Below are 21162 nucleotides of genomic sequence, written 5' to 3' on the forward strand. Positions count from 1 at the left end.
GGCTGATCGAAACAGAATCCTTCTTCGTAGCAGTGTTGTGATCGACGGCAATAAGCTCGAGGTGGTCTAGGAATTTATCTACATTGGTTCGTTGGTAACAAATGACAACATCAACAACAACATCCGCGATATTCGATGACGCATAGCCAACGGAAGTCGCACCTACCATGGGCTCCGCCAATCCCTTCGGCCCAACAAACTCCGACCTCGTACAAAGTATACTGTGTACAAATCCCTGATTGGACCGCTTGTTCTCCATGGGCTAGAAGCATGGACAATGCTTGATGAGGACTCACAAGCACTTGCTCAGAACAATAGGCGTCGTGCACAAATTACGTAACGCTGAAAATCCAGATTTTGGCAATTTGGGCAATTGCTGTTGTAGGCACGTTTAATTCTTTTCGTTTAATTCTTTTGAAGCTGATTCAAGCTGCTGGATCGACCTTATTTTTGAGTTTAGAGATTTTGACTTGAGTTCAAGGGAAATAATGATCCCAGTTGGTTTGTTTGGGATCTCGGTATTCTCTCTGAACTGTCATACACAGAAGATGTTCGCATTGAATCCGCTGGGAGAAAGAAGAAGAGGAGCCCAGCGAGCGAGGTGGTTGGAGTAAGACTTGACTAGAATCGGTGCAGCCGGGAGTTGCAGAACTGCCGCTATGGACTGGATGTATCGGCGGAACAACGTTGTGAATAAGATCCAATCTCTTCGTGGGATGTAGCATCATTTTAAATAAATAAATAAAGCAATCGGTGGCTGAACGAATCGACATACACGCTTTTGTTGTATCCTTGGGGAAATATCCAAACATCATTCTAGTAAATCGAGCAGATTAGCGGTCCAGCGTTGCTCCCGTTGCTGGGGTACGCCTGATGTACTAATTTCATAGAGGGAGAACGGTCTGCGAGGAAGAATTTCAACCATTGAAGGATAATATCAGAAGCTCTCAAACGCCATTTTTTTGAGTATCTTAAGATTTTGCACATCTCAGGTTAGTTTAACTCTTTACGCTTTACTTTTTAGAGGCGAATAAACTGCAAAGTTCAAAGCCTCTTGAAAACAAAGAATGAAATGGGATGTCTTCCAACTTTTACAAGCATAACACATTTTAAAAATACGTCATTGTGGCTATTTTTTCATGTTCCATTCACGCAACTGGCAATATTAGAAACTTCATCTGTTGCTAAATTTTGGGCCAACCGTGCTCGAATCTTCCCACTGTCCGACATCTGGGCCGCAAAGTTATTGGTCGACTTTCCCATAGCATACCTACTAATCTATGTTCTGTGCAGCGATCCAACTGTGCCTATGGTAATAATTCGCTTACAACTCCCTGGCAGGAAGGGGGAAATACCCATCCACACAATTTCAGATTGTGAGTTGTCCATTTCGAACAGCAGAAAACAGAGAGAGGAAGAAAAAAAGACAACTCACAAAATCCACTACCCTGCGAACTGGTGTCATGTGGATCCACGTTGATACCGCTGGCTGGCTGAGTTGCTGGTTTGGAAGCTCATCGGGCACAGAATAGTGTTGCCTCATATGTATAAGTTTTCCGCTGAAAACTAGTGGAGAATGAAGCATAGCTAATTATGGCAAACCTCGTCTGCGTTATTATGGCCCATGCTTCCTCACGTCCGAAGGCCCTTAATAATAATAATGTAGCACTTAATGGCACACTATATTCCAGCGGGTTCCATAAATAATGCATGTGCAGGAGATTTTGCAGGGCAGATCTAGTTTCGCAGCTTCACATATGATGATAATCTCGGAGGGGTAACAAAACAACAAAAAATGAAATCATTCGACGCCAACCGTAGTTGGTTTTCAGTCTGCTCCACTCACCCGTTTGTGGTGGGAGGGCAGAACGAGACGATCCCATCTCTCAGCTGAGTTGGAACCTGCACGGAACCAAGTGAAGAGAGAACATGCCTGCCATGTGTGTTTATGTGTTTGTGCGCATGCTCGTCTGCAAGTCTGAATACCACTACCGGGAATAGTGTTGGTAGAATACTGTTCATAACGAAACTGAACTTGGATTTCGTGTATTGGTAGTGGTTGTAGCTCCGCCGTCTGGGACAGGAATCCTCCGAGGCGTTCCTGAAAGCCGACTGATATCGAGTGGCGATGTTTTGATTACTGATTTGCGAATGAGCATTGGAGAGCCGGTTTGACTCGGAAAATTAGTTCGAAACGGTTCATTATCCCCTGATGGCTACTTGGGTGAAACAAATCGATTTTGTCTCGAACTTTAGATTCTTCCGCTATCTGATTGGATCTCTAACCGCTACATGGGCGATGTGTTTGGAGTATGATCACATCTTTTTCTCCAGGTCTCTGTTTCATATCGTTCAACGGGTAGATATCACTGGAAAAGTGGCCTTAAGTCTATGCAAAGTGAAGTCACCCGAATTAGGAAACATTCCGTAATCTGTAAACTCCAAATCGTACCTAAGATAGTCCATAATACAAACCTTCCAAGAAATCCATATTTCAACAGATTGAACCCAGTGTCTACTAACGCATAGGAGCCATCGCAAGCCTATTTCGTTGAGTACTACACTTGTTATTTTCTACTTTCGATATTTTCTTATGTCTCTGAAATCACTGTCTTGAGCTCATCTACACTAGTATACTGCTTTCCATCGACGTAAAATTCTTCGAACTGGGAAGCTCCACAGGTTCTGTACTGGGGTTGAGTTCGATATTTCCGCAAAAAGGTAGGTGGTGAGCCCTCCAAAAATCGGATGTAGTCTTCACTATTCATTTTGAAGGATGTGAAAGCTATCTTGAGCTTTACAGCTGCACAAAATTTTGTTCACACCGTACATCATTCGCCACCGAAGTGCCGAGTAGATAAATGTTTTCTTGCTTCCATAAATCGCGCCAGTATCCGTTGAATTCATCAGGACCAATCTTTGTTCTTTTGCCGCAAAAATATGTCTTAACTTGTTGAGATTTGAAGGCGATAGTCTGAAGAAGCTGAAATTTATGTGGGTCTACCATATTCCATTGCCGTTTTATGTGATTTCTAGAAACACAATTGTTTGTTGATGAGAGAAGTTGTAGAATTAGGCGTTTTCTTCTTTTTTTTTCTCTCGATGCTAGAACTCTTGACCAATACTTAACGAATTGTCTCCTGAGGAACGTTTCACTTCAAATATTCCTTGGTTAGCATCAATAATTTCAAGGTATTCGAAACAATTCGTATTATTTTGCCCTTTATTTTTTGGAGAAATTCGATTTACGTAGAGTCTTTGTAATTTTTTCTGTATACTTCGGGATTTGCCAAGTAATTGCGTATCACTTGATGACATCGACCAATTCTACTAGCAATTTTCCTAGTTCCAACTTTCCTTGCGAAATTCTAGTGATGCTGAAAAGAGCCGTGGCTTCGAAGTATCAACTGAAGATGGATGATTCTTGATTCATTCTCTCCCTCCTAAGAATTATTCCCAAGCTATAACAGTTATCGCGTCGCTCTTTTTCATTCGACATACACACGGTCATAGGCGATTATGTATTAGTTTCGTCACCACCATTATTCCAAATTTCTAACAAACAAAACAATAAAACCGCTTAATGATAAAAATTTCAATCCCATTTTTCAAAATAACAACAATGTATGCGTGTGAAGCAGGAATACGAGGTATGGCTATTAAATAACGAGACTGCGCGCTTGGAGGGCGCCCTAGAGGGGTGGGAGAGAAAACGAACAGTGCGTTGGGTAGCTTGAAGTGTCTGCTATGAACGTACAAAAACACGTTTTTGTCACTATAGTAGTTTGTGAGCAGCAGTGGTTTGAATGGAACGTGGTTTGTAGTGCGCGTCGGAAATCGTGTGACGAAAAACACGAACAACAACATACCTGCCCATAACGCGCTGTCAGTGAAGCAATTTTTAGCCGATAAAGGCATTCCAGTGCTCGAACATGCCCCGTACTCGCCAGATCTAGCCCCATGCGACTTTTTTTTTTCTATTCCCCAAGATCAAATCCGTGTTGAAAGGTACCCGATTTCAGACCGTACAAGAGGCGAAGGAAAAAGCGACGCGGCTTTTGAACGCCATCACAAAAGAAGAGTTTCAGCACTACTTCGAGTAATGGAAAAAACGTATGGAAAGGTGTGTGAGGAGCCAAGGGGAGTATATTGAAGGGGAGCATATCGTTGTACTGTAATTTTTAAAATATAACCCTTTTTCATAACCAGTCTCGTTTTTTAATAGTCATACCTCGTATATACAATCCGTCTTCACCAGACAGCATGAGAACCGTCGTTTTGTACCATTTTATCGAGTTTCGCCTTGAAATCGAAGTTGAGATCAGAACCGTACGTAGCTTAAATTGCAATTGCAGTTTTCGTCCTCTCTCCATAGTGTCGGTTCACATGTTGTAGTGTTTGTTTTCTGCATTTGAATTTCGAGCAATCAATGACCGACTGATCCGCAGTGACATATAAAATAGTTCCTCGACAATGCGTTAATTGCTTCTTATTGACGGTACGGGTAAGGAAAGCAGGGTAGGATGCTAAAACATGATCTAAAAAAACGTGACCTATTTTCCGATTTCACTCGCCGCTCACATTCTCCCACAATGCAATAAATTACATTATTGTATGCAATTCGGACGTTTGCTTACATGGTATGGTTTCATTTTTCGATGTCACGCTGCATCGAACGAGAGGTATTAATCGTTTTGCACCGTGGTTTAGGTTTCTAGTTTCACTCCATACAGCGATCGGTCAACGCCATATGTTAGGGATGAAACTTGAGGCAGTATTCTAGTCTAGAAATATGAAGAAAATCATTTTTTTCCTACATATTTCTGTACTTTAGGCATTCAACAATCCCTAGATAGAACTTATCTAAAATCCTATTATTCACCGAGTTAGAGCCATTTTAGTGATGCGGCATTTAACCTGGTACGGCCATAACAATGAACTTCAAACGCGTTTTTTTCGAAACTAGGTTTTTCAAAATGGCGTACACGATATCTCAAATTCTACTGAACCGATTCATGTGGAAGTTATATGAAAACAATCTGCATCAATCTCTTTCTCGCATGAACCTCTAAAAAGTTCAATTTTTTAAATTTTACTATTTTTTAAAAAATCTGGAAACATTAGAAAAAACGTTTTTAGCCGAATTTTGTTTTTCAAACGATAGAGACATCTTTACTGATTCAGAATCTGTTCGATTTTTTGTTTCAAATGACCAGAAGGGCTGGAATCGTGTACGCCATGGTACACCTATTCATCAGCTCATAACTATTCTAGTTATGAATATTTTTTCTCCGTTCAATTTTTGTTTTATTGTTTAAAGATAGATGAACAAATAATGATATAATGGATATTAAAAACATTTTTTGTTTTATTTTTACGGAGCTCGAAAAAACGTCCGAAATTCTTGTATCTACACTAGAATACCCCCTTAATATGAAGATTGTCAAATCTGCCACCAACAAATTTTATAGAAGAGTATTCCAAAGCAAGTATAGTGAAAAGTGGAAAGTGGAAAATGGTTATGAATTGCATTTGCGAAACATACATCCTTCAGCCAACGAGTAGAGTTTGTTCTCTATGCAGAATCGCTTCAGAGGGAGAGTTGTGAATGAAATATCTAACTGCATTGCAATTTTAATCTTTTCTTAAATTGTTCTTAAATTCGTTGTGGCGACTCGACGAAAAGTTACTTCTCATCGGTTTTGATACCGTTGAGTGGAAAGTGGATTTTGAATCACGATTCAGTTGCTTCCATACCACCACGCAAAATATCGACCTTCTCAAGGGCTACCAAAGCTTTAAATAAAAAGTTATTTCAAAAAGATCCATGCATTCCAATATCCGAAATAACCAGAAGCAAAAATGCCGATTTGTGTGAATTTGAGATTTTTTTGGTGATTTTTTTCTGATCGTTCATTAAATTTTCGCGAATTCGTAGATTGTTTTTTCGTATTGAGTGCGATATCAATTTCCAGCGGTGAGAGCTGTATTCTTCGGTGGAAAACTGAAGTTGAAACTTTGTTTCGCCGTGGATGCTATCCGATTCGGCTCGAATTTTTTTCTGTTGCCGTTCTGCGGATTATCTCTTAAGGAATGATGTTTTTGACAGCGTTGGAGATGTAATTTTGCATGACTCACTTGTTATTTTGTTTCGTGCGATCCTTCCAAAGGAATATTCATTCATTGAATGTTGTTTTCCACTCTTTGTTTTGTTATGTTTTCTATCAGTCCCGAATGAAGATGGTCGGGGAGTGTAAAATAATTCATCGTGCAATCTTACGATTGTTTGCTGCATTCTTTTTGCCATGATTATTCCAAGCAGATACAATAGTGATTTATAATCAAGTGTGGAGAAATGAGCGAATGAACTTTTCCATACTTGGCTGGAACCCAACATCAATAGACAGCTATTAATTGATATCGTTGGATTGGATAGTGTACGTCTGGGATTTATATTTTTAAAATTTAGTGGGGAAAGATAAGCTGCTTCATTAAAAGTCTCAAACTGTGTGTGAAAATATGTTTATCGGTCGACAAAAGTTTATGTAATAATTTGATGCGCACAAAATATGTGCAATTTTTCATATTCTCTTTTTGGACAACACACAGGTTCCATGTAAGATCATATTTCATAATGTTCATTCAGGGAAAAAATCAGCAGCGATTTTCACTATCAATCATACCAACAATCACGATAACACGTACACGCAACAGGCCAAACAATTAATTGAAAGTAACGAAAAAACTTTTTTCGCAACATGCCCTCACTATAACATTTTATGTTTACCTAATCCATTAATCGCCCCAGCTTCCCCCAGATTATTTTGATAATCAGAAAGTATATGATTGTTACGCGGAATTGAAAGAATACATGAAATTGAAAATATATAGTTTTGCTTTTAAAACTACGAAAATCTAATTTAATGTTTAACCCAAAATTGAGTACACATTAACAAAATAAACCCTGCGTTACATGCATTTTGCTCATAAATGACAAATCGTTTCATTTTCCTTACAAACGTTCTCGTTATATAATATTTATCCATTCCGTCCAGCGCAAACCAGTTCAGCTGCACTTGTTCGTTCGCAAACACTTCGTTCCCAAACAGTTCACTCTCAATCAGATCTTTCCCATACAGTTCACTCTTCAACAGTTCACTTTCAAACAGTTCACTCGCAAACCGTTCCTACGGAATCAGTTCGTTCACGAACCGTTCGCTCGCAATCAGTTCGTGGGGAGAACTACCGTTCTTTGAAAAAGAACGACCGCTCGTTCACTCTTTTCGGCGAACTAGTTCATTCGTACCGTTCGTGAACGGTTTGCCCATCTCTAATTCGCAATGAGCAGAAATTTTGGGACACGTGCGCCTTGTTGTAGCACTCAGCTCTAGCATCGGGAGGCTCCGCGGATATCTCTATCTTCGACGACGATAGCTGGCGTCTCTACGATTTTACCAAAACTCTCCTTCCGTCTTAACCACATTTGCTCGTCGCGATGTTGTACTGGGTTCTCCCAGATACCAGCTCAGAAGTTTGTCACATCGCTGATATCTTGTAGACCTTTTCTCGATCAGAAAATTGTTTCTGGTTTGGATATTTTCGTACAAAAAATGACATTTTGACCTAAGAGTTATTACCATCAGCCCATTGTCCCGCCCCAGCTACTTACGTTGTATTGTTTACTTCTCGCCTGACCCGCTTCCACACGCGCTGACCTCGCATGCTGCTGCACATACTTCTATGCTGAACTTTCCCAACGCGTCCGCCACTACTTAATCGCGTGGATGATGTTTTGCTTTCTTCCCAACTGCGTGTGTTTCTCACCATCTACTTCACTGCCTTATGGTTGTGTTGGTATCGTTGGTGCCACATCAGTCACAGACGACAGCACACGCTTCTCGAAGTGCAAACACGATGGCCCCCGCTGCATTCGAGTGCTCATGATGCCGCCGTCACACAGAGCTCTCACCGGGAGCGGAAGAGAGCGACATCCATTGTGCAACGGCTTTGTTGAGCGCGCGCTCTGCTGCTTCTGCGATGACGTGTGTGGTGATAAATACTAGTCGCGCTGTGCGGCGTTGATGGCTCTGGCTCATTCCGCGTTGGCTCGGTTCCCGAATCGGTCGAGGTTGCCCTAAGCTCTCTCGCGCGCGCTTCTGTCCGTGTTGTGTGCAGCTCTCTGTGTGCTGTTTTGTGCAGACTTGTTTTTGTAGCAGAAATACATACTTATTACTCGAGGTGCAGTTCCGCTAGCAGCAATAGTGAGCAGACGGAGACGCGGTGGGGGTGGGCTTTTTTTCACAAACACCGTGCGAAGAATATATTTAGCGTGATAAATAAGTACAAGTGGTGCGATGTGTGATTTCTGTAAATTGTTGCAACGCCGAGTGGAAATAAGCGCGAGCGTGTGAAAGTTTTTGTGGTTAGTGAACATTTTAAATTTAGTACTTTTCGAATCATTTGGGGGTACTTTCAGTTTCTTGGAAGTCGAACGGGTGGTGACTGCTGCCGTGAAGGCGGTGAAGGAAGCAACCTTTCTGTGTGCTGTAAGCAATAGAGCGATTGTCGGTTAGGAGGGGCCTGCAAACGAGTGAAGAAGTTCTGCTGTGAGAAGCTAGTCTGAAGCGATATCTCGGACACACAACAGGCTGTGTAGTGACTTGGATCAAAGCCTGCCTAGAGTGACTATTACGAGCAGTTTTGGTCTCGATACGTGCTTTGTTTTCTCTTCTCTGAACGAAGTCGGTGCAGCAACCGAGCAAAAATGTAAGTAGAATTTCAGGGTTGCGCAAATCGGTTCGTCCTTAAAAGGCGGGTAGATTGTGGCGAAACGCTTCGGTACTTCATATCAAAGCACTTTGGACAAATGTGTGGTAGTTATCTGGGAGTTTTGCTGCTGGGGAGGGGTTCCAAGCCAACTAACTGTTTGACAGCGGCCGCTTCGCATATGTGCACTGAGTAACGTGAACCAACGACTTGAACTCATGTATTGGTGTGCGACATACAAACACGTTACAATTTGCATCACCCTTCTACCTGTAATTGCCGATGTTTCCAACAAAGATTTTCAGACGGCGCGCATTCGTGTCTTTCCGGGGTGAAACAATTTGTATAAGGTTGCATGCAGGTCTCCGGAACATCCCTGTCAAGTATTCCACGTCTGTTCTTACAGGACTGAACCTGCATCAAAGGGGAAAACTTCGTTCATTGTTGCGATAGTTGATCGAAGGAGAAGCGGTCACGGTCACCGCAACCACTGTGTTAGCCGAGGAGAATGTTTCGTTCTCCCCCCTCTAGATACGGAACAAATATACATGTGTCGATATATTGTGTCATTGTTGTTTCTACATGCGATTCTCATGCTCTTCGCACAGAGATAGTGTGGGGTACCCCCACATACATCTGCAAATCCGTTAGAGTATCAGAGCCCTGAAGCCGGAGCAGTGTTCGGATCCTTGAAAACATGCGACGTGTGCGTGTGAGCCATCATCGACAGAAAATACCTTTTCTTGAGCATGAGTGTAAGCTGCAGGCATAACGCACATATCACTGATGGTTTGAAGTCGGAGAGCGGCTGCACTCACCTTTAGGTAAAGCAGAAACCAGTAAAATTGCGTCCATCTTCTGTCAATCGTTTGACAAATCTTCCAGATATCGCAATAAGGCCCACACGTCTATACCGCTTGACTGAAGACGGCCATAATGATAGAAGTTCGAGAGCCTGGAATGTACCATTCATAACTTTCATTGGAATTCTAGCAGAGAAGCCAAGCTACCCAAATATGGACTTCCTCAAATGTACCATAATTGTATGTACTACAGTCAACTCTCCCTAACTCGATATGCAAGGGACCATCGAGTTATGGAGAGACGAATGCTTGTAAAATCAATCGAAGGTACAATGAAATAAATCGAGTTAAGGAAAATATCAAGACACAAAGTGTCAGTTAGGGAGAGTTGACTGTAATTTGTTTCCAAAAAAATAAATCTCTTGGACAACTGACAAACCTCCAGAATTAGTTGTATAGTTCTATCCTGAGAATTATGTTTCAGTCCCTTTCTACGCTAGTGTTCTATCAGATGTCAAGATATTAATAATATTAACAGCTGAAGAGTGCAACAAAAAGAGTGACCAAACCCTAAACATCGATTCAGACTACTACCTGGTGATGGTCAGACTGCGTTCTAAACTTTCAGTAAATAAACTGAATGTTGCACCCCTCGATCAATGCTGGAGAACCCTGAATGCAACAATTAGCAGCACAGCAGAGACCTTCGTCGGATATGAACAACTTCGACAACTGAACAAATAGTTTGACGACGAATGTCGGATGCTGTACATGCGCAGCTATACTGCATCGAGCGACTCGGCAAAACTTGGAACGATACAGACTTAGGCAAAGACAACAAAAACACCTCTTTCGGAAAAAAACGTGGTCTGAAGAGGAAGGGTGCGAGGATATGGAACTGCTTTATCGCTCTTGATACTTGTGGAAGTTCTTCAGGAAACTCAACGCCTTGCATAAGGGCTTTATGCTCTGGGCCGAAACGTGCAAGAACAAAAAAGGAGACATCTTGACGAACGATCGCGAAGTGATCGAAAGCAGACACTCTTCACACTCGTCGATTCGGACAAGACTTTACCGATCCGCATGCAATCCTGAAAATTTACACCTGCCTTGTACGATCCAAACTCGACTTTTCGAGTGTGGTGTGGCGACCGCAGTATGATCTGCAAATTCAAAGACTTGAAAATGTTCAAAAGAAGTTCTTAAAATTTGCGCCGAGAAATCTGTGATGGAGAGAAGAACCCGGCCATCATATAAAGATCTTTGCTGTTTGGTAGATCTGGCTTCCATCAGCAGCAGGCACAAAATTGCAGACATAACATTTTTTGGCAACGTGCTGAACGGACGGATCAAAAGGCCGCGTCTCTACTTACAGCCCATAGTCCAAATAAACAAACTACAGTTATGAAAGGGTGTGGTAGCACTATGAAAAAACACAGATGATACAGGAGACTAAGACGGCGTTGAAGAGGACTACACCGGTCCAGCGAACAACGATGACGTACCACCCTTGACAGTGGGTGAAATTGAAGAGGCAATTAATCAGTCAACGAACCACAAATCAGTTGATGACCTCGCAGCGGAGCTCTCCAGGAGGGGTCCGTAAAACTTGAATGATGCATACAAAATTCTGTGTCAGATCCTCTTCCGCCATGCATCGCCCGAAGTAAGAAGATTTGTGGGAAGTTATCAGGCCAGATTCATGCCCGATTGCTCGACAATGGACCAGATTTTTACACCTCGCGAGTATCAAGTGCCTGCACACCACACCTTTGTCGACTTTACAGTCGCATGTGATAAAATCGACCCTGCTACGGACAATCATGGCTTCCTCGAATGCTCACAAGGCTGATTCAGTCAACAATGTGCGAAATTCAAGCGATCTGTCGAAATCGCTTGAGACTCACAAGGGACTGGAAAGCTCTGGTTCTGGAAAGTGTTACACGGAGAGCGGGCTTCAACGTGGGGTTTAATCAGTTGATCAGTTTTTCTGCTTCGCCGATTACGTGGTCATAATCGGAATAACACATGCGATGCGGGAGCGGACTTGTATACCTGCAAAATTTCCGGACGCGGCCCTGCAAAGATGCTGTTCGCATCCAATCCGGTGGGGACAAGAAGAAGAAGAGTCCATCGAGCGAGGAGCAGAACTTGACAAGAATCAGTGCGAATTTTAACTATTGACCAAGGTGTCGACTACCGTGAAAATCAGGGAACATCAGGGAATTCAAACAATGTCAGGGAAAGTCAGGGAATATCAGGAAATTTCGTCACCAATCTGGAAAAAAATAAAATTCCGTCAATCTTTTGAATTAGAACGTTAATGATACCAAAAAATTTGTATTTGACTAGTTTAACTCTCTGTAGGTTTTTCAGTACAGCGCACAAAAGAAGACGGCTTTTACATTCGCGATGTTTTACTGGCATTTTTGACATCAGTATCTTCCGTTCAGCTTCAACCAATTTCCTTCCTTTTCTGCTTCGAAAACTATCGATAAATTAATGCTTGAAAATCATACTATGAAAGCCGAGCTCCTGTGGTGCAGTTTTGTAGCACAAATCACTCCACACTGCTGAAACGTTAACTTTATTTCATGAAAACGTGACCTGTTTTCTGATTTGGCACCCTTAATGTAAAAATTGGTGGCGATATAGTTGACACCGCCCATCTAGCGTAAAATGTTGGTGGCAATGTGATCGCCACTACCCGTAAAAGGGTTAAAAACTTCTAGCTTATTCGCCTTGACAAATACATTTAAAAGATTGTCAATGGAGGGTTTTGGGATCGAACACACGTTCACATCGTTCACTTTGTAGGCAGACACGCAACACATTTGGTTGCGAAATCCCTGTGTGATGAAAGATCACGCGTGCTTCTGTGTGATCTCCGTGTTGGAGAACCGATACAACAGAAAAATCGGCCGTTCCAAACATAATACATTTTTGAAAGCGCTCTTCTGAGTTTTTCAATAATCGAAAAATATTGTATGAATGTCGGTCTCAATGGTAAAAGTATGACAAGGGGTCGGTCCAAAGGAAAGCTCCAGTATTACCCGGGTAGCAAGTCGTCTTCGGTTCCTGCATATTTCAGCATCTTGTATCTCTTTCAATTTAATCCTCTTGGTGAGAATGAAAGAGAAAAAATCTTCCATCCGAAAATACTGTATAAATATGTAAGTTATGTGATGTGACGAGAATTGTCGGTCTTTCAGTGCTGCGAATTCTTCACTATTCCGGTTCGTAGCATGTAATCTGACGCGGATTTTTATGCCAATACTAGATGTTAGCTGAGCTTCTCCTGGTTATGGATATTATAACGATTTTTGTTACATCAAGATCACAGTAAACAAAATTTTGCAACATTAGTGAGATTGATATTTAGGCACAAGTCGTAATACCTTCCTTGTACGTCAAGAAAGATAAAAAAGTGATTTCCCATGAAAAACAGATTCGATTAAACCTGCTTCGCCGGTAGAATTCTCCACGTACACACTAAAAAAATACTGCTCGCACATACGTCAACCAGAGCAAAGCTTTCCATTTCCATACACACTCCCACATCGGATCACAACTCCATTTCGGGAATGTAATTCCTCCGCAAGTTGCAAAAGGCAACTTGTTCTAACTAAACTGGTGTTCATCTATCAGTCTCTCCCTCTGTAGCTTGGGTAAGCCATGCCACCCCACCCCCAAATCTCATCATCCGGCATGAGCATGATCGACACGCATCGTGTACTCACCGTTCGGCTATCTGTTCTCTCCTTCGCCGAGACAGGCAACAATCGTCGGACGGCTACACGTGTGTACGCAATGTGCGTGCGGGGTGTATTCGCACAAATCACAACACACCACAATCACAAAGCGAAAACACAGACAGATGAATGGGAAGAGCCGCGTCAGTAGATAAGTGAATATTTACCGCCGACTAACTGGAGTCTATGTATTCAATCTCTGATATGTGCTTGCTCTGGGATTTGACGGTGCGTGTGGGTAGTCGAAGATAATCGAGATGGTAGTGATACCGACATAATTTTTGCACTCGAACTCTTCCATCAGGCTTTAACTGTTTGAAGATTCGCCACAAGCCGGATAGTAATCGAGCTTTCAGTGATTTAGTTAGCACATTAATTATCACTGTATCGAAGAAAACCAATGAAAAAATATGCCCCAAATACACTAGCATGTGTTAGGGAAGTTATGTATTATTTTGTAACTTTCCGGAATAATTTTGATTTGAGGAACAGGAAATAATCTTTCGGAGTGAGATAACTTCGTACTAGAGATGGGCAAATCAGCTCATCATGGTGAGCGGCTCAGAGCCGTTCAGCTCATACAAGTGAGCTGCTCATTTGGAACAGCTCTTCAGCTCAGTTGAATTTTGCAGTTGTCCACACAATTGCATATGAAACGTAATCACCATGGGACATTGCATAGTGTGCATTTTTGAATAGACGGAAAGCAAAAAATAAACGAATTTAATTCGTAATTGTACAAAAACTAAAACTGATATGAATTCTAATAATATAATATACAACAAATACTGTATGCTGAAATCCAACATAGAAGATGCTTAGGATATGCTGAACTTAAACAACAGAAAAACCAACAGTAGCCAAATAGAATGCCTCCAGGAATATTGGCCGAGACAAAAAAAAACCATCGAGATTTTTTTTTGCATCCGAGGATAAAAAAATAAATCCGCTAATAGGTGCAACGAGAAATAATTATTCGCGATCACAAAGGTAACAAAAGGACCAGTATCAATCATCAACATTTATGCCGGGTGGTTTTCTGTATTGTTTTGATTCAGCACGCGGAAATAAATGTATGTGTTTCCACAGTAATGTTTAAATAATAATGTAATATATTAAATTTCTTTACAAGCATATAATAATGTGTATTATTTTGTTTGGCCATATAAGAAAAATTTAATGAAGTAACGAACGGTTGAATATCTTCAAAACAAAAACCTTTTTTCCTATATGGCAACTCTGCTAAAGCTAAAGTACGAAGAGGAATACACGAAAACAAACTGACGTCATGCCATGAAGCGCGGGAGACGAAAAATTCTTTCGCGTCTCGCAATTCACACTCTCTGCAGCTTTTGCGCTCCACAGCTATGCAGCTCAACAGCTCAGCAGCTCAACAGCTCAACAGCTCTTCAGCTCAACAGCTCAACAGCTCATCAGCTCAACAGCTCAATGGCTCATCAGCTCTACAGCTCATCAGCTCAGCAGCTCATCAGCTCAACAGCTCATCAGCTCCAGCTCCGTAATGAGCTGATGAGCTGCGTTTTTTTGATTGCGAGCCGATCCGAATCCGCTCACTATGATGAAACGATTCGAATGAACAGCTCATGAGCGGATGGCACATCTCTACTTCGTACCTCTTAGGAAGCTAAGAAACAGTTGCCACACTGGTTTAGCAATTGCGTTCTGTCGATATATTTCTGTCTTCTCAATTTACCCATAGATATCCAAGACAATGCAAAGCTGTAAAGTCATTTCAAAACTATATCCAAAAGCGAAATTTTGTAAAGGTTCAACACGTAAAAATCCGGACATGAAAATCTTGTTGGAGTTCAAAACTTCGTTTCTTTGTTAATAGTTCAATTTAACAGGTATACACAGCTTTTCGTTTACACGGTTCATCATACTTTGAATGATCCTCGCTCCCATTTATTCGGCTGACAAAGTCCATTTCCTACTAGAAGAGGCAAATCCAACTAAAACAGACAATCCATCGCATGTTGCTCCAGAAAAGGCAGTATACCCATACCTCGCTATACGGCATATCGCTTTAACGGCTCTCTTCAATTAAGGCACGTTTTCGACATACGATCTAAAATGATTCGCTACAACGGAAAACAAAACTACTTTCGATGTCGATATACAGAACCACTATATCGGTTTGGCATGGAATTGGTTTTTGGTTTTCGGAGTTAGTTATTATTTTTTATATAAATATGTGTACTTGTTGTGTATGTATTTTTGATTCAAAAAAAGGAAAAAATGCATTTTGTATGATAAACCATGTTACATATCAATTAAATTTGGAACCGATCCGATTGAATTTGTATTAGAATAATTGATTCCTTATACGGCATTTCGCTTTGCGGCCAAATTTTGTGAAACGAACCTAGGCCGTAAAGCGAGGTATGGGTGTAGTCTATTCCGTCAGGCAAATTTCCCAGAAGTAACGAAAGCTTTGCTTTTCAGTTCACAAGTGCAAATTGCCTGCAAGACAAGGAACATTTTTGGGAATTTCGACTTATTTATTTCACATTCTTCTCGTGCACTCTTCTGGTCAACCGAGGTACAAAATTCCTGTTCAAGAATTTGATCGAAAACTACAAGCAGTGCGTTCGTCGTCCATAACCACGCAATCATATTTTGGTAAAAAAAAAAGAAAGGTGATGTCGGGAACATAACCGGAGAGATGTAGGACTACACCAAGAGCTGTCAATCTAAATAACTTATCAAATGTCCAAGTAGTTTTTCTGTATTCCCAACGGTTTCAAAAAATGGGTGGGTTATATCTATGATATAACCGTAAGGTCGACGTGGGACTACCTTAGCTTAGAAATCATTTGTTAGTATTGATTAAATTTTTCATTGAATGAAACAATTTTTTTCTCTATTATAGTGACTTTCAACACATTTTAGCTGGTCCGTCACTTTTACTTCCATTTTTGGAAGAATGTCGGGAGTGAAAATTGAACTCGTGACCTTTAGCTTGAGAGGTATGGAGGTTACCACTACGCCAGATCGCCTCAACAAATGAAACAATTCCCGAATTCAATTGAATTTAATATATTTGCTTTGTGAGTAAAAAAAATTGTATAATGTATTATGTTCTTCGCTACAAGTAAATTTAATGACAGTCCTTTTACGTTTGGTATGATGACATCTTGGTTTAGAAGTCTGTGTTAGGTAAACACATTTCAGTCGGAACAAAAATGCCCCCGACTTAAGGCCGTTTTATATTATCCAGCACGTAGCGTGAACGGCACGTACCGACACCGGCAGACAAATACACGATGTATTCATATCATCAGGCATGGCAACTTCTCTGTACGGACCGGCAGCGCAGACGGAGCGAAGAAATGCTACTGGTGATTCAACCGATGTCGTAACGAAGAGCGACGAACGCACCCATACCACGAACTTCGACGTTTGATTTGTATGTATGGTGCCACTCGCCCGCGTAGTTCGTGCCCGGCACCGGCAAAATATTCTTTTCGATAATTCCTTCATGCATTTGTCTGAAACGTGCTGTGTATGCCCGGAGCCGTTCCGTTATATGTACGAATACACATTTGAAATACACGCAACAATATTTGTCTTGCATGAAACGTGCCGTGCCGGTTACGCTACGTGCCTGATAATATAATATTATCTTTACATGTATTCGCAATGCCAATTTCCACACGTTCCTTGGATTTTAAGTCCGTGTTAGTGTTTTCAGTCCGTGTTAGTGATTTCAGTCGGAACAAAAATGTCCCGACTTATATGTATTCGCAATGCCAATTTCCCCACGCTCCACGGATTTAAGTTCTGTGTTAGGGAAACACATTTCAGTCGAAAGAAAAATATCCCCGATCTGCATGAACTTGCAATGCCAATTTCCCCGGACACCTTGGTTCAGAGGTCTGTGTTGGGGAAACACATTTCAGTCGGAACAAAAATGCCCCCGACTTACATGTATTCGCAATGCCAATTTCCCCACGTTCCTTGGATTTGAAGTCTGTGTTGGGGAAACACGCTTGGTTTTGATGGCTGTGTTGGGGAAACCGTAAATCGCGCCAATCAAAACGAGGTAGTTAGGGCGTTTAGATAACGCTTAACATTTTACAGTTATTCAATTGTTTATCTAATGAAAAATATTTTTTTATTAATTGCGATAGAAGCGTAGAAATATTCCCTATCAATTGATGCCAACATCTTTCCGATCCAGTAAGAAATGTTCGAGTTACAAGCATTCGGAATCTTTCATTTTTTCTGCATGTTCTGTGTTTAGATTTTCATTTTACCCCCCCATATACTCCGGTTAGACGTAATCCCACGACAAAACATCGTTCTGAAAGAAATAGTTCACCACCTGCATCACCTTAAGCAGGACGGCAACAGAAAACCCGAAAACGACTGTGTTACGGTGGGTTTTAGAGATGGGCAAATCAGCTCATCATGGTGAGCAGCTCAGAGCCGTTCAGCTCATTTGGAACAGCTCTTCAGCTCAGTTGAATTTTGTGGTTGTCCACACAATTGCATATGAAACGTTACTACCATGGGACATTTTATAGTGTGCATTTTCTTAATAGGCGGAAAGCAAAAAAAAATAAACGAATTTAATTTGTATTTGTGCACAAACTAAAACGAATATGAATTCTAATGATATAATATACAACAAATATTGAATGCCGAAATCCAACATAGAAGATGCTTAGAACCAGTAGTAGCCAAATAAAATGCCTTCAGAAATATTGGCCGAGACGTTTTTTTGATAAAACTACCGATATATTTTTTTGCATCCAAATATAAAATCCAATAATAGGCGCAACGAGAAATAATTATTCGCGATGAAAAAAGTAACAAAAGAACCATTATCAATCATCATTTATGCCGGGTGGTTTTCTGAATTGTTTTGATTCAGCACGCGGAGATAAATTTATGTATTTCCACAGTCATGTTTAAATAACAATATAATATAATAATTTTATTTACAAGCATATAATAATGTGTATTATTTTGTTTGGCGATGTAAGAAAAATTGAATGAAGTAACGAACGATTGAATATTTTCAAAACAAAAACAGAAAGTTGGTTATATCTATGGTATAACTGCAAGGGTAACGTAGGACTATCGTTGATTTAGAGATCATTTGTTTGAAGTTGAATCTGAATTCATTCTGAATGAATGAATATTTGGGGGACTTCGAAAACGAGAGCGTTACGTTGGAGGCACAAGGTTTTATGCATCCAATATTGGATACGGAAATATCCTACTGATGGGGAAGAATAATTTTCAGAAGCTATCCTGTTAATTGCGATTGATTGAAAAATCACAAAACCAAATGTATTTGGTCACAGTGTTACATGGATAGAAAACATTCAAATAAACTCTTTCACATGAATGTATTTTTAAATTCCCAGAGGAACTGGCAGATTATTTTCCATAACGTTTAGATATTTCCACATTTTCCTCGATACTGGAAGCCCACCATTGGTTTATGCTAACTCGATAACCATCTGTTAATAGCACTTGATTGAAACATATTTGGTCACAGTGTTACATGGATAGAAAACATTCAAATAAACTCTTTCACATGAATGTATTTTTAAATTCCCAGAGGAACTGGCAGATTATTTCCCGGATCTTTCTCGATGCTGAATTGCATCCGAATGGAAAGAATTCCGCGCGTGTATGTGTGTGTGTGTAGCGGCTGCTTCGAGATCTTCCCGGGGAACCGTTTGTGGCATCACTCTCCTCCTGATGGATTCCCTTCTAGCCTAAGGTGCACAAACAGTCTCTTGGCGATACCGTTCATCCGCGCTTTCATGATAAACGAAGAGCTTCACCACAACATCGACAACATGCTCCAATCGCTGTCCAATTATAACTGAGTGAATTTCCGAGTGGCGCTCGCTTATATACCATTTGGTGATTTCAATAGCCTGTTTTGAAAGCAATTTTAAGACTATTGAAACAAGTTTTTGGATTAGAAAGTAACAAGTATAGAACGCGTAGACGTTTTATCTTTCGAATGAAGTGTTTATCATACCATTTCGTTCAGCTGTTTAGGAGCTATTAACGCTCAAAATCTCGGTCTCCGGCGTAACGCTTTCGTTTTCGAAACTTTGATTTTACACCCCGGTATAGAAATGAAAGACGTAGTCCTACGTCAAAACCTTTTTCCTATCTGGCATCTCTGCTGAAGCTAAAGAACAAAGATGGACACACGAAAACAAACTGACGTCATATCATAAAGCGCGGGAGACGAAAAAATCTTTCGCGTTTCCAATTCCACACTCTCTGCAGCTTTTGCGATTCACAGCTATGCTGCTCTTCAACTCAACAGCTCAGCAGCTCAACAGCTCAGCGGCTCAACAGTTCAGCAGCTCATCAGCTCAGCAGCTCCGTAATGAGCTGATGAGCTGCGTTGGTTTGATTGCGAGCCGATCCGAATCCGCTCACTATGATGAAGCGATTCGAATGAACAGCTCTTGAGCGGATGGCACATCTCTAGTGGGTTTAGACTAGTGATATATTCATGTGGAGAGATTTATCGAAATGGCACCAATCGTTTACACTAGCGCGAATTTATATAATGAATATATTCATATTTTCGGTGAATTTATTTACCTGATGTAGAACTGCCTTCAACTTTAGTGATTTCTCACCAGTCACCAGAAATTCTCCAGCGTTTACATATGCCTGGATTTATTTTATTCATAGTAGTTATATATAGACAAATTGAAAGCTGGGTTCATCGATTGAAAACTGAGGTGAAAATTCGTTCCGTTACGATTGCTAAAGTTGCCGTCAAAACAATTGATTTTGGTTTGATAATTTGATAATTTGTTTGCTGTTGTTTCGGAAGAGCTTGTGTGATTTTAGGAGTGGTTTTGGGCTTATTGATGGTTGGGAACATTCCGGTCGATCATTTTATTTTCACGAATTCGTGCATTGTTTCCGGATTGAAAGTTGTATCAAAGCACAAAATTTTAGAAGCTGAATGGGGAGAATCTTTTTTCCAACAGTCAGAGCTGTGTTCATCGGTTAAAAATAAGTGAAAATTCGTTCCACTGCGATTCCTATAGTTGCCTCTAATGGCGCGAGCACATTAGGGTGATCCACAGCTATAAATGGATTTATTCACCCGAAAATAGATGTAAACGGGTGAGAATATATTAATATATATTGTAATGCTGAAAGCGAAACCTCGAAACATTTGCTCTGCAATTGCGGAACTCTAACAACATGCAGACTTCAACACCTTGATAAGGCTATTCTGAATCCCAAGAAAGTTTGGTTTGGCTAAATTTCATCAGACAGATTATTCCTGATTGGCACCTATCTCGCTATAGCTTTCAATCTATTTGTTTATCAATAAGCAGTAGATAAGCTTGAAGCGTAATGGAAAAAATGTGCATTCCGCAATAGTTCAAAATAATGGACGCAGTGGTTAACACTCAGTGAGGGAAAAAATGCACGTGAATTCTTGTAAACTTAATAACCGAGTTTTGCATCGTGTTTTGCGCCGTATTTCGCACCGTATTTCTATACGTGTTTTACATCGCGCTTCAGTCTGGTTTGCTTTCTCTGTTGAATTATTTTTCTTCACACAAGCGTATACCGTTGGTATGAAGGCGCGCTGTTGTTTTTATGCTTTGCTTAGAACGAGCGAAGACAAAACGGACGCTAGAATTTGATATGTGTGTAAAAATGAGGCGCACATCACACAAGTGAGAAGCGATGTTAAGTATCTGAATTCTGCGCTGTGTTCATTCGGCGCTCTCGTGTTTAAGAATTTCGCAAACTTCGTACCAAGAGAGAATATGTGTTTGTTATGAACTCGCGCTGATGAAAATTAC

At 40.8% G+C, this 21162-nt stretch overlaps 1 protein-coding gene across 1 annotated transcript in view; it reads left to right on the forward strand.

Annotated features, from left to right (window-relative positions):
- Positions 1 to 8100: 8100 nt before the first annotated feature.
- The window catches only part of LOC129775188 (mucin-2), a 134824-nt gene continuing 121762 nt past the window's right edge, over positions 8101 to 21162 (forward strand). The window contains exon 1 of the mRNA XM_055779567.1: positions 8101 to 8766. The gene's annotated coding sequence lies outside the window, so the exon portion shown is untranslated. The remainder of the gene's footprint in view (positions 8767 to 21162) is intronic.

Source organism: Toxorhynchites rutilus, chromosome 3 (assembly GCF_029784135.1).
Source record: "Toxorhynchites rutilus septentrionalis strain SRP chromosome 3, ASM2978413v1, whole genome shotgun sequence".
In the NCBI taxonomy this organism is placed as follows: Eukaryota; Metazoa; Arthropoda; class Insecta; order Diptera; family Culicidae; genus Toxorhynchites; species Toxorhynchites rutilus.